The 14,070-nt window shown below is 44.5% G+C and overlaps 1 pseudogene; it reads right to left on the bottom strand.

Annotated features, from left to right (window-relative positions):
- Positions 1-8,860: 8,860 nt before the first annotated feature.
- LOC142445791 (dicarboxylate carrier UCP2 pseudogene) lies at positions 8,861-9,561 on the bottom strand (annotated as a pseudogene).
- Positions 9,562-14,070: the final 4,509 nt, after the last annotated feature.

Raw genomic sequence — 14,070 nt, 5'->3', positions numbered from 1 at the left:
AAATCCATTTCTAACGGTATCTTGACGTATGTGGAATCTGTAGGTGAGTTGGAACAGGTGCATACAGTTCCCATCTGGCCTTCTTTTACAGCAGGCAAAGGCTAGACGGCTTTTCAGGGGTTCCAACGCTCCATGCTCAGCAAGTGAAAGAGATTGGATCGGAAACCCACAGGGGCAGTTCTACTCTGTCCTAGCGGGCGGCTGCAGGTCTGATTCAACCAGATGGCAGAGTTTGGTTTCAGTTTGAGGGATTGGTGCAATCATTTCAAAATGAGGACAAATTTACATAACATTAAAGAGCAAGTAGGAGTTGTCTGCAAATTAAACGTCTGTGATCCAGGGACAATCTGTATTTAATGTAAGTATGTCCTAAATATTATGTGGAGCAAACTTACATGAAAAAGCAAAGAAAACGTTGTTTAATTGAAATTCAAATTTAAATGGAGTCTTGTATTTTTTATCTGAGCAAGCTAGCCAACCTCAAATAAGATCTCTACTTTCTGGAGGAAAAAAATAAAATGAAAATATTAAGTTCAAAATCTGGCTAAATAGCAAACAACTGAGTATGCAGGAAGAACTCAAAACCTTATTAATTGATGGCACGTTGCACTGATTTTAACCAATGGCACGGAACAATTTGTGTAAAAATTGTAGAATAGGAATCTAATTTACTTTGTAAACTTTCAGCTAAATCACAATAAAATGTGTCATAAAAGCTCACTAATTGAAGTTGAAAGCAATCAGTGGCTAGAAAAGCAGTAAAACAGCTTAAAAGGACAAAGAAAAGGAGAGAGGAAGGCATAGAGAAAAGCCTGCTGGCAGGTGGTGGTCCTGTCTCTGCAACCCAAACCCAAACAATCCCCCACCCTACCCAACCCAACCCAACCCAACCCAACCCAACCCAACCCAACCCAACCCAACCCCAACCCCAACCCAACCCAACCCAACCTAACCTGGCGAGGCCATTCCCACTCCTAGGGCACATGCAAGGCAGAGGAGAATGGCCCATGGGCTTTCCAGGGCCATCATCTCTGTGGAAGCAGACTGCTACATCTGTCTCTAAAAGAGATGCCGACTCTTCGATTAGCAGACAAGAGCTCTCACAACTGCCACTAGGTCCCCTTTCTTAAGCTCTACAAAATCACTCTATTTTTTACTTTAGAGATATTTTCATCTAGCTAAATAACCCCTAGTGAATAATTCATGCACTTTAGACAGTCTTTAAAATTCAAATCCTGCATTGTGAAACCGGCATTCATTCGGGTTACTTTCAAAGCGTTGGTAAAACACCTTTCCCACAAAAGAGAAGTTCACCAAGGTGGCCTTAACCATGTCAGAGGGACACTTGGGCTTACTATGTGTCATCTAGTCAGAGCAAACAAGAATCACATTACATGATTGTCAAAGTGCCGTTTTATTTTCCCACTGAAGTACTTTCCCCCACCTAGGAATCCTTTTAAATATTCTTAACTTTAATTGCCTTTTTCCCCCCACAAAGAAGTCAATTTAAATTAAGTAGAATCCATCACTGTGATAATTTTTTAATGAGTAAAGATAATGTACTGTACAGAAATTGAAATGAGGTGTTCCCAGGATCATTTGCAAAGTCTCGGAAAGTCCTCCTAAGAGTCAGCTGAAATTAATGAATCTGAGTCTCATGACCATCAATACCTTACAACTAAGGTCAATGAAGAAATGCACACACTCACACACACACATAATAGTTACAATTTCCAATTAGATCATTTAGTTCCTTTCATCCAGAGGTTCTGAGGAATTTTATAAACATTAATTAAGTCTCACAGGTGTGATTTGTTAGATTAACTCACTAATAGCCATCTACAAACTAAATCAAACCAAACCCACAGCCTTCAAGTCGATTCTGACTCATATGCTCTGAAGGACAAAGTAGAACTGCCCCTTTGGGTTTTTGTGACTGTAATTTTTAGAGGAGCCACCTGATCTTTCTCCCACGAAGCAGCACGCCTTGTGGCTGTGGCTCAACATGAGCCCACCCCACCGGCAGGACTCCTGATGCTGTCCCAAAGAGAGAGAACCTGACTCACTGCCAGGAAGCTGTGCCAATGCAGTGACCCTGTAGGACAGGGTAGAACTACCCCTGTGAGTTTCTGAGACTATAGCTCCTCATGGGAGTAGAAAGCCCCCTCTTTCTCCCACAGAGTGGCTGATGGTTTTGAACTGATGACCTTGCACTTAGCTACCCAACTGGTAACCATGATGCCAACAGGGCTCTTGAAGGCTACCCAGGACTCTTGTAAATATGCGCAGAGCTGCTTAATGGAACTGGATTGAAAAGAGTAAGAAAGTAAGAGACAGCCACGCTGGGTTAGAGATGCCAGTGTTTGGGGATCAAGTCCAAGAGAGGACATGTGCTCCTTAACTCAAACTTCTTGAATTAAACTCAATCCTATCTTACTTACAGAACCCCAGTTTGACTTTTCTTAATCTCTAGTAAACTACCACTGGATCCCCAATGGCTTAATCCTCATTCGCTTTATTATCCTCATTGTCAATGTACTTACCTTTGTTGCCTTTAACTCTTGTGAAGGAGCTTGGTGGCACACTGGGTTAAGTGTTGGCCTGTTAACCCCAAGGTTGTCAGTTCAAACCCACTAAGTGACCTGTGGGAGGAGATGAAGCTATCTGTTCCTGTAAAGATTTAGAGTCTTGGAAATGCTACAGGGCAATCCGACAGTAACCCATGGGGTCACTCTGAAAAGGAATCGACTCAGTGGCTGTCAGGTATACCATGGTGGGCCCCAAACCTACATGGCTTGTGAAATGAGTGATGTTCAGACCAATGAATAGTTACTACGCGTGGTGGAACTCCAAACTCAATTTGGGGGAAGCTCTCGGTACAGCAGAGGTAGTTGTAATTCTGGAGCTCAGATTTAAAAAATTAAGGATTTTGATTAATGTTATTCAGACCCCTTTGGGGGATGAGTTTGGGTGGAGAGTTGGGAAAAGAGGAGAGTCAGTACAATTTTGGTCCCGCACTGTGAGCAAGACATTGTTAGGTGTCGTAGAGTTGGTTCCAACCCAGAGCCATATTGTGTACAACAGAACGAACTCTGCCCCATCCTGTGAAATACAATGGTTCTGATGTTTCAGCCCATTGTTGCAGCCATTGTGTCAATCCATCTTGTCAAGGGCCTTCCTCTTTTTCTCTGACCTCTCTACTTTACCAAGCCTGATGTCCTTTTCTAGGACCACGATGTGTATCACTGCCATTGAGTTAATCCTGTTAATTCTGCCATTGAGTTAAGTGGCCCTATAGGTCAGGGGCCACCCCCCCCTCTAGCTCCACCCCCATTGTGGGTTTCCAAGACTGTAACTCTTCACAGGAATATCTTTCTCCTGGACCAATATGTAGTGCCAGTAAATTTCTTTTTGTTCAGAAGGCCAAGGTCACAAATTAAAAATGAATTCTAATTTCATTCTCCTTCACACCGTCTATTTATCTTAAAGTCTATCTATGCATCTGTTTGTGTATTGCTGATATTGCATGATTGCATAATTACCTTTGTTGCCTTTAACTTTTGATCTCTTACCTATGACTATATGTAGGCACGACAGAGGATATTTCTGTTTCTATTTACCTGTGCTGCAAATATACCTATGAATTCTATAGCACACTCAGAGGGAAAAATTGTGAAACTTCTTAGATATAACCAAACACCTTGAGGAAATGAGTTCTAAGAAATGGGGGCCCCTAAGCACAGAATTGGGGAATATCAAAGTTCATTAGTATAATATAATCCACAAAGACAATATTCTACTTTGGTGAGTAGATACTTGGACCTTGAAAGCTTCTGAGCAGCCAGCTAAGGTGCATCTATTGGTTTCTCCCTACCCTAACAAAGAAGAATGGATAAAATTGAAAATGGGGGGAGCCAACAAACCCAAAAACAAAGGGAAAACAAGTGATCTCAAATCAATGGCCAGGAGGGTGTAGAATGCTTGGTGTGGTTTGCTCAAGGGCAACGTAGCCTAGAACAATTACTGAAAGCTGAATATATGTCAAACACAATAGTGGGACAAGAGGAAAGTAAAAAGAAATAGAGGAAATAACTAGGAGGCAAAGGACTTCTACAGAGTTATAAGGACAGGAACATACACATGTAAATATATTTAGATATAATGATAGGGACACAGATCTATGTACATATGCTTAGATGTCTAGTATTAATGTAGCAGATAGACATTGGACCTCTAATCAAGTACTCCCTCAATGCAAAAACACTTTGTTATAAAAGCCTGGCATTCTGTGATGCTCACCTTCCCAACAAAATCACTGAAGACAAAACAGGTGCATTAGCCAATGTGGTGAAGAAAACTGATGGTGCCCAGCTATTAAAATATATAGCGTCTGGGATCTTAAAGGTCTGAAGATAAACTAGTGGCCATCTAGCTGGGAAGCAACAAAGCCCTCATGGAAGAAGCACACCAGCCTGTGTGGTCATGATGTATTCATAGGATCAGGCATCAGAAGACCTAAAACAAACAATCATATCCATGGGAATGAGGGGAGTTGGAGTGGAGACCCAAAGCCCATGCGTAGACAGTTGGACATCCACTTACAGAAAGGTCACAAAGAAGGTTCGAACCAGCCAGGGTATAGTATAGCACTGAAGAAACACACAACTGTCCTCTAGTTCTTTAACGCTCTCGAGGAGCACCCCCTCCCCCGGCACCCTATCATGACCCCAGTTACACCTTACAAATCCATCTAGATGAGAGCATGTACAGATAAGAGCTCTTGACATACAGAACCCAGGACAGAAAACCCCTCAAGAGCAATAATGGGAGTAATGATACCATGAGGGTAAGGGGAATATGGGGGGAGAAAGGGGAACGGATCACAATGATCAATATATAATACCCCCCAACCAGGGTGACAAACAACAGAAACATGGGTAAAGGGAGACAACAGATTGTATAAGATATGAAAATAACAAAAAAGAGGACCTGATGCAAAGGGCTTAAGTGGAGAGCAAATGCTTTGAGAGTGATTAGGGCAAAGAATGTACGGATGTGCTTTATACAATTGATGTATGTATATGTGTGGATTGTGATAAGAGTTGTATGAGCCCCTAATAAAATATAAAACACAAAAATGATTAGGGCAAAGAATGTACTGATGTGCTTTATACAATTGATGCATGTATATGCATGGATTGTGATAAGAGTTGTATGAGCCCTAATAAAATGTTTAAAAAAAGATATGAAAATAACAATAATTTATATTTTTGTGAAGGTAGGAAGGTTGGGGAGGGAGGGGGAAAATAAGGAACGGACAGCAAGGGCTCAAGTAGAAAGAAAATATTTTGAAAAGGATGATGGCACCATATATATGTTTAAGTGTATTCGATACATTGGATGCATGGATTGTTATAAGAGCTGTAAGACCCCCCAATAAAATTATTTTTAATGTAAAATTCATGAAAGCAATTGTAAAATGACCAATATACCACAGGAACCTCAACATCTACAATCCTCGGTTGAAAGATTAGATGGTGCCGGGTTAACACTGCTGATTGCCCTGAAAGAGATCATATTAGAAGGTCTGGGATGGTGTGGGAGAAAAATATGGAGCAAATTCTCAACGTCATGAAAAACAAAACAACAACAAAGTCCAAGTTCACTGGTTCGACAGCTATTGGATGAACCTCAGACACACTTCAGGCATGGCACTGAACTCAACCTTGTGATTCTGTTTTTAGCCAAACAATAGGCATATCTGGAAGGGGCAAAATAACTAGGTAGGAATGCACTCCTTGGGAAAATCAGCCATTTGAGATCGAAAGGGGATAAGAAAGAGGGATGGATATAGGAAGTAAAGAGAGGATTATTGATGTTACATTGTGGGAACTGCAATCAATGACATGAGGCAAAATGTACATGCATTATTGATTGGAAAACTGATTTGTTCTATAAACTGTCATCTAACTAACAATAAAAAGTTTCCAAAAAAGGTAAAAAGAAATTCTAAATATTTTTCAGTAATGGATTAATTGGAATAAGAATTTTTCATTGTGTGTATGTGTTTGTGTGAGGGAGTGAGTTAGTACGAGTAGCACAATGGTAATAAACAGACGGCTCCGTGTTGTCTTAACAAATCTTGAATTGAGATGGGCTAAACGTGAAGAGATTAGGGACTTGTTAATGCATTGCCACATAAACTGTGGGATTCTAAAAGAGAATTAAAACCCTATCCTTTAACCTTTTGCCTATGGGATCAACAAATCCAATTCTCTCACTTGATAGATGATAAATTTGTGTCTGCTGAACTAAAATGGCTTGAACGAGTTAAGCAAGCTAATTTGTTACAGAGCCAGGATGAGAGCCCATCCCTCTCTCCTTCCTGGTTCCTTTCTCTCTACTTCAAAGCCACATGGCCACGTTGGTTGCTTTCCTCTACTATCACATTGGTCGAAAACAGTTTCCCAGAGGTTGGCTTAGCAGAAGAACAAGAAGCAACAGGGAAGATTAGCTTAGCACTTTCAGAAAGGTGACAGTGCTTTCATGATGGACCTATTGAATAGGCTGAGCAATGGTGAATTACAGCCAGTCATCACAGGTATTCCAGAGAGAAAAAAATACACCCCGGGGTAACTAACAGTTTACAGTGATTTAAGCAAAGGTTCAACATGAGGTATCAATTCCCCCTTATTCAGTCAACAGAAAAGCCCCCAAAAGTACTCAAGGAAGGGGAAAAATGCTAACAGAATGATCATAATATCAAAGGAAGTATAGTGTGATCTTGGGAGAAAGATGGAAATAAAGCTCATGAAAAATAATGTCTTTGGGTAAGAAAGGTCTCTGGGAATTCATCTTGTTTAACTCCATCCAAAGCAGTCAAAAAGAGGTCCACCCTCCACTCAACAATTGCTGAGGACAAAGCAGGTGCATAAGCAACTGTAGTGAATAAAGCTGATGGTGCCCAGCTATCAAAAGCTATAGCGTCTGGGGTCTTAAAGGCTTGCAGGTAAACAAGCAGCTATCTAGCTCAGGAGCAACGAAGCCCACATGGAAGAAGCATGCCAGCCTGCATGATCACAAGGTGCCGAAGGGATCAGTTATCAGGCAACAAAGAACAAAAAATCAAATCATTGTGTACTCACCTCCCTGATAAGATTGTTGAAGACAAATGGGTACATAAGCAAATGTGTTGAAGAAAGTTGACGGTGCCACGCTATCAAAAGATATAGTGTCTGGGGTCTTAAAGGCAAACAAATGGTGATCTAGCTCAGAAGTAACAAAGCCCACATGGAAGAAGCACACCATGCTGTGCTATCACGAGGTGTCAAAGGGATCAGGTATCAAGCATCAAAGAAAAAAAATCATATTATTGTGACTGAGGGGGAGTGCAGAGTGGAGACCCAAAGCCCATTTGTAAGCAATTGGACAACCCCTTACGGAAGGGTCATGGGGAGGAGATGTGCCAGCCAAGGTGCAGTGTAGCAACGATGAAACACAATTTTCCTCTAGTTAAATACTTCCTCTCCCTCCCTCCCCCACTATCATGATCCAAATTCTATCTTACAAATCTGGCTAGACTGGAGGATGTACACTGATACAGACAGGAACTGGAAACACAGGGAATCCAGAGCGGATGATCCCTTCAGAACCAGTGGTCCTGGTCATGGTCAATGTGTCATGGTTCTTCCATAGGTCAAAAACACTGTCATCAAGTGGCGTTAGACTCATAGGAGAGGGTAGGACAGCCTCTGGGCGTTTCGGAGACTGGAACTCTTTACTGGAGTAGGCGGCCTCACCTTTATCCTGCAGTGCAACTGGGGCTTTTTAAAGCGCTAACCTTGCGGCTCTCAGTCCAGTGAGTAACCACTCTGCCACCAGGGTGCCTTGTCTGCTCTCAAACCATTGAAAGCCATCGCCTTTTAGTTGTGCTTAGCATTCTTGTTCACAATTCATTCTGTAATCTATATCCCCTGACTGGAGCTCTAGAAGCTGACCGTTAGAGAGAACAAACAACCTGGGGTGCTCTTGCGTTGACCTCCCCTTGGGTTTGGTCCACTGCGAGAACCAGAAGGAAACTGGAGGTCAAACATGAAAGAGAAGTCAGGGACTTCTTTCTTGCTTTTTCCTGATCCTGTATTTTTTAGGACCAGCTGTCCGTCCATGACTGAGGTCCCTGTGGGGCAGCCTGTCCTGTGTGAATCCCTTCGTCCTGCCCACGCCTCTGTCAGCAGTCCTTCAACCGTCTCAGCTGGATCCCTTTCTTTTTACGATTTTTGTTACAAAGAGGTAAGAGAAATAGCCTCTGTTTTTGTTTTTGAACTTCTCTTTGATTAGAGTACTTTTCTGACACTCAGTGTGGTTGCTTCATTCGGGCACATTTTAGTAGCCTAGTCCTCCCTAACGCATTTCATCCAGACAACACCAGGGAAACTCAGCTATAATATAATCTACTAGTGTTTTACTTCAACTGGTTTTATTAAGGACACCATTTCTCCATTAATAGATACTGCATTTGTTTTGTTTCCCCTTTGGGTTTTCTTTTCTTTTCCTTTAAGGTTGAGCTTGCTTTAGGGGTGGCATGCTGGCAGGACTTCGGATGAGTTCAACTCCCCCGGGCATGAAGGCAATGGGGAGATGTGGCAGAGTGAAAGGCAAGGTGGGAATGGAGGGAGCGGGGAAGGAGGTGGTGGCAAGGGGAGGGGAAGGACCAGAGACAAAGAGGCAAGACAAGAAGGAGAGATGAAGCCTGGCTGGGGCTGAAATCCAAACCAGAGGTGATGGTCTGGTCTGCAGAAGGAGAGGCTCAAAAGGGAGCCACCAGGAAGTGTAGTGGACCAGGAGAACCCATTTCAGCTGCTCAAGTGCCACCACGTTCCAGAAGCAAACCCTCCTTTCGAGGTCCCTCTCTCCGGAGCCTGGTAAGGGTGACGTTGCCAGCGCTGGCCCAGGGTAGAGTTCGTTTAATGACCACGTTGCCTGGGGAGGCGATAACTGGGATGCTGAAGCCGGCCCCGAGGGCAGAAGTGAAACAGAAAGGGAGGTCATCCATCTTGAGGTTGGCCTTCAGGAGGGAAACTTTGATGAGGTCGTAGGTCACCACTCGCCCAGTTGACCACGGCATTCTGAGCCACATTGGGAGAGGCCCCTTTCCAGCGTCCTGGGAGCCTTTCTTCCCGAGCAATGGTCTTCTCAGCCTCCACAGTGCTCTGCTCCCTCTGGTCACCCCCAGCCGGGGCCTGAGCTTGGAAAGGCTCCGAGTGCTCGGTGTAGACTGGCCTGACAGAGTCGTAGAGGCCAATGCAAACAGAGGTGAAGCTCCTGTGGCGCTGCAGGCCGGCGACCAGGCCGTTGAAGAGTCTGCGTGGCCAGGAGGGCGCCCAGCCTGTCGTGAGCCTGTTGTGAGCGCACTGGCCCCGGGCTTTCTGCTTGGATCTGCCCCCGGGCTTGAGCAGTATCCAGGGGGAAGGTGAGGAGATCTGCCATGGAGGTGGCTGTGCCAGACCCCAGGCACTTCACAGTGGCAGTCAGGGGCACAGCTGTGGTCTTGAACCTGACCATGATGCTGACTTCCTGCTGCCTCCCAGGGGCTGAAGACGTGGAGAAGGGGAGGGGTGGGGGGGCGCGGCACAGTCAATCAACAAGACCAGATAGAGCAGTGGTTCTCAACCTTCCTCATGCCGCGACCCTTTAATACAGTTCCCAGTGTTGTAGTGACAGCCCCCCTCCCAACCATAAAATTATTTTCGTTGCTACTTCATCACAGTGATTTTGCTACTGTTATGAATCAGGCGACCCCTGTGAAAGGGTCATTCTACTCCCAAAGGGGATGCGACCCACAGGTTGAGAACCTCTGAGATAGAGTAACTGCCAGAACTCAGGCATGTCAGGTCTCCATGAGGCCTTCCCCAGATCCAGCTTCTCAAAAGATGGGTTCTTTAAAGTCAACCGTGGCGATCAGGATCTGATCTATTTGGTTTTCCATAGAAAACAGAAGGGAGCTAGAACACCGATTGGTCCTACTATGTGTCCTGGCTGCGGGGAAAACAGATGTAGGTGGCTCTGCAGTTCAACGGGTGGAGGCTTCAATCTGATGCTGTCGAGGTATGGGCGCTGCCGCTTTGGGGTGGGGGCAGTTACTTTGTGTGTAAGGAACCTGGTGGTGCCGTGGCTTGGACGTAAGACTGCTAACTATCAGGTCAGCAGTCCAATCCCTCCAGTCACTCTGAGGGCAGTTGATGAAGCTGTCTGCTTCCATCAACATCTACAGTCTCGGCCCTCTGGAACTCAGTGCCTCTGTTCTACACAGGTGCTGTGAGATGGAAAAGACTCAATGGCCCTAGGTGGGTTATCCTACATTTGCTTGCAGATAATTCAACACCGGCTTTGTTTATTCCTTCATGCGATTTTCTATTAATCCAGCTCTCCTTCATTTTCTACATTTTACTCCTTGCTGGGAGACTGAATCATTAAAAAGGCCTGGTCCTGCTGTTGACATAGTTGTCCTGAATGAAAGGCTGAGCACAGAGCACAGAATTCTAAAACCACTTTCAGAAAAGATCAGTTTTGATGCTCTTACCCTACGCTCCATTTGCTCTTGGAGACTGTGACATACAACTTTCAGGAACACTCTTCCTGGGGCTTCCTTGCTCTGTTTCTCCGGGGCCAGACCTGCTCTTTCTGGATCGCCTTGTTCTTTGTTCACTATTTTTCCATTAGTGTGAGCGTTTGCCAAGGTTCTCCACCAGGCCTTCTTCCCTACTTTGTTTGAAAAACAAAGAACATACATTTGTTGAAGTCCTACTCCATGCTAGGCACTTTGAGTGTGAATTACTTTTCAATCTGCCTTTCCAAAAGCCTTGTAAAACATTTGTGTTCTTATTTGTCCAGTGAAGGACTATACCTGTATGCCCGGGTGAATCTATACAAAGAACATGTCTGCTCCAGAGAGCTGGGCCCGACCACGTAGATGATCTCTCCGGGTAGAAGAGCCCATATTGATGATGCCACGTGTTGGAAAGTTAATCTTTGGGAAGCCTGTTGTACATATGATGGTGGAGTGGCTTCTAAAGAGGATACTAAGCCACCATTATAGGTTTTACTGACTATCGGGGTCTTAAGTGTAGTTTCTGGAATAGCTTCATTTCTTATTTTGCAAGATTTCTCAACCTACATTTATAGTCTGTTGAAGAAAGAAAATAACAGTAGGATTTACAATAGTTGCTGATATACAGATTGATGGGAAACATGGCTCTTTAAATGCTGAATTAATATATGAACTCGGGAGAAATGTACAGGCTAGGAGATGGAGAAATCCTCTGAACAAAATATAAATTGTAAATAAGAACTAAAAGAAAATTGTTTTTACAGTAAATGCGTCTGAAAAATTCTGGACTAAATGTCACCCATTGATTAAGAGAGGAGATTTTCTTTTAATAACACTGATAGAAATACAATGCTATGTTTAGATTGCTCATTAAAAAACAGTAAACAATGTCGAGGCTCCTGGCTTTCAACATTTTTTAAAAAGAAAATTTAGGTGGGGAAAGCACACACGTACACACACGCACACACACACAAGCACAAAATAAAACATACTGTGCCATGCCCACGCTGTAATTTATCAACTACGAAGGAAATTGGCATGTCTTTTCCTGCTGATTTATTGGTTAATTCCAACAATTCACTGTAGAAAAGGCCAACAATGAATTACAATGTGGGAAAAAAATTAAGCAGAGCGTTTAGAAAGGTGTTTCACCGTACAGCCTTTAGAAACAACGCACAGAGCTATTTTATAGCCAGTCCCAAAGCAGTTGGTGCATGCAAAGTGCACAGCACAATAGAGGGATACACCCCAAGAAGCCACACCACCTATGTCCCATATTCAGAAGAATACTCGTGCCACATAATCACTCAACTGACCCTCTAGAATCTCCTAATTAAGTCCAGGTCACGATGTGTTCCAGGAATCATGTTGGAAGGACAGCAGCAGACAGGAGCTATTTTAGATGCTGTGCCTTTGTATTGAAGCCATTCTGTTTTGATCCCAAAAGGGTGACCCGGGAATGTGGAGGAACAAATGACAGAAGCTTGCATTATGGCCACCAGCATGCCCCACTTCCACCTCCAAGGATCCAGATTTGACCAAAGAAAAAATTTCCCCGCCAAGCATCCCCATTTAGAATTTCTAAAATAACTTTAACCATTTGATTGCCTCTCTTTGTTTCAAAGGTGAGTCACATTCCTGAAACACACAAAGGAAACTAGCTTAAAACCATGGAATATTGGAGCTGTAATTTGAGTCTTCACGTTGGAGACAGGGATAGGCTCTCTGCCTGTCAATGTGTTTCAGGGTGCAAAGTAATAAATATATATCGAGGGTCTCCTACATGCCAAAGGAGCCCAGGCAGTGCCGTGGGTTGTATTGGGGCGCCAACTGCAAGGTTGGTGGTAGAAAGCTGAGGCTGTGGGCTCTTGTAAAGATTTGCAGTTTGAGAATCACCATGGTGCATTTATACTTAGTCCTATAGGGTTACGAGGGCCCTGGTGGCATTAGCCTATTCGAGGGGTCTACTAGTCTATACGAGGGGTTATGCATTATTCTATTCACCCCAAAGTAAGCAGTTCTAAACCACTAGCTGCTCTACCAGAGAAAGATGAGCCCATCTACTGCTGAAAGAGTCACAGTCTCAGAGACCAGCACGAGGGCAGTTCTAGCGCTGCCCTGTAGGGACACTATAAGCCAGAATCAACTCCATGGTAGTAGGCTTGTGGAGTGAATGGGTAACTGTGCGTCAGAAGCAGCTCATCGGCAATGGATATGATGCTCTTTTGTGGCTGTATTTATAAACCTCATTCGCTCTTCATATTTCCCTTTTGAAGAAGGTGTTCTCTCCTTTGTACAGAAGAGAAAGAGAAGACGCAGGGCGATTCAGGCACTTTCTAGAAGCTCCCAGATAGCTCGCGGGGAGTCCAGGAGCAGCTGCTTGGCTCCCAGTCCATCTATATTGCATTCCTTGGAATGCATGTTTTTTCTTTAACTGGTCCGTGCTGCTTTCTCAGATGACACAATAGACCCTGCTTCGAGCGCGTCTGCATCCTGAAGTACTCCTCTGTGGGTGGAGACTACTGTTGTGTGATGTTTCCCATGCACGAGACCCTGTACTGAGGACTTTCCTATCTCACCTTTAGTCGTCATTGTAACCTTCTCAGTCGTTATGCGTATTTACACTTGACCCCAAAGGGAACCGAGGCTTAGTGAAGCCAAAAAGCAGTCTAGTGGGAGTTCTGGTGGTGGAGTGGTTCTGTGTTGGGTTGCGATCGGCGTGGTCAGCGGTTAGAAACCACCAGCAGCCCCAGGGGCAAAACACTGGGCTTTCTACTCCAGTAAATCGTGACAGTCTCAGAAACGCACAGGCAGTGCCTAAGAGTCAGCCCAGACGCAATGGCACTGAGTTTGTTTGTTTGCTTTCTGGAGAGAAACACAGCTATATTTGGGCTTCTCTGCTAGGTTTGGCTGACTCTTAAATCCACCCTTGTAATTTCCACACTAAGCCTTTGGCTGGTTCCGTAGGTAGGCGAGCTCAGTGTCTTAGATCAGTGACTCTAGATGTCCAGACACAGGCATTTCCATGTTGTTGAGCAGTCTGCTGCCTAGCTCCAGGACATAGGCAAAGGACTGCTACACAGTAGCCACCAATTCCCTCGGTGGAGAAAGGAAAAGTGTTCCTTAGAGTACAGCGACCATGTACTTCAGATTCACTGAAGACGTGGTCTTTCTATTGACAGCGGGGTCTAGGTTTGCCTCAGCTCCCACACCCCAACAAGTGGCTTTATGTGGGAGCGGTAGATGTCAGGGACAGACTCCTTCCGCCCCTTGGCTTGATGCGCTCCCTCCTCCAGCCCCATCTGACTGTGCCCGCTGGCTCTGACAATGACGTGGTCACGGAAACACTTGGCCGCTCTGCCTCCCCTACCCGTGCGACTTTTGAAGCACACTTGGACGCCATTGCTCCAAGCCAAGGGCACGTCCAGATAGGGGAGTGAAAGGGAGAAAAACTTTGAGAAAAG

Source organism: Tenrec ecaudatus, chromosome 4, assembly GCF_050624435.1.
Source record: "Tenrec ecaudatus isolate mTenEca1 chromosome 4, mTenEca1.hap1, whole genome shotgun sequence".
In the NCBI taxonomy this organism is placed as follows: domain Eukaryota; kingdom Metazoa; phylum Chordata; class Mammalia; order Afrosoricida; family Tenrecidae; genus Tenrec; species Tenrec ecaudatus.
Note: the sequence above shows the minus strand (reverse complement) of the source record. Positions and strands in the feature narration are given on the sequence as shown.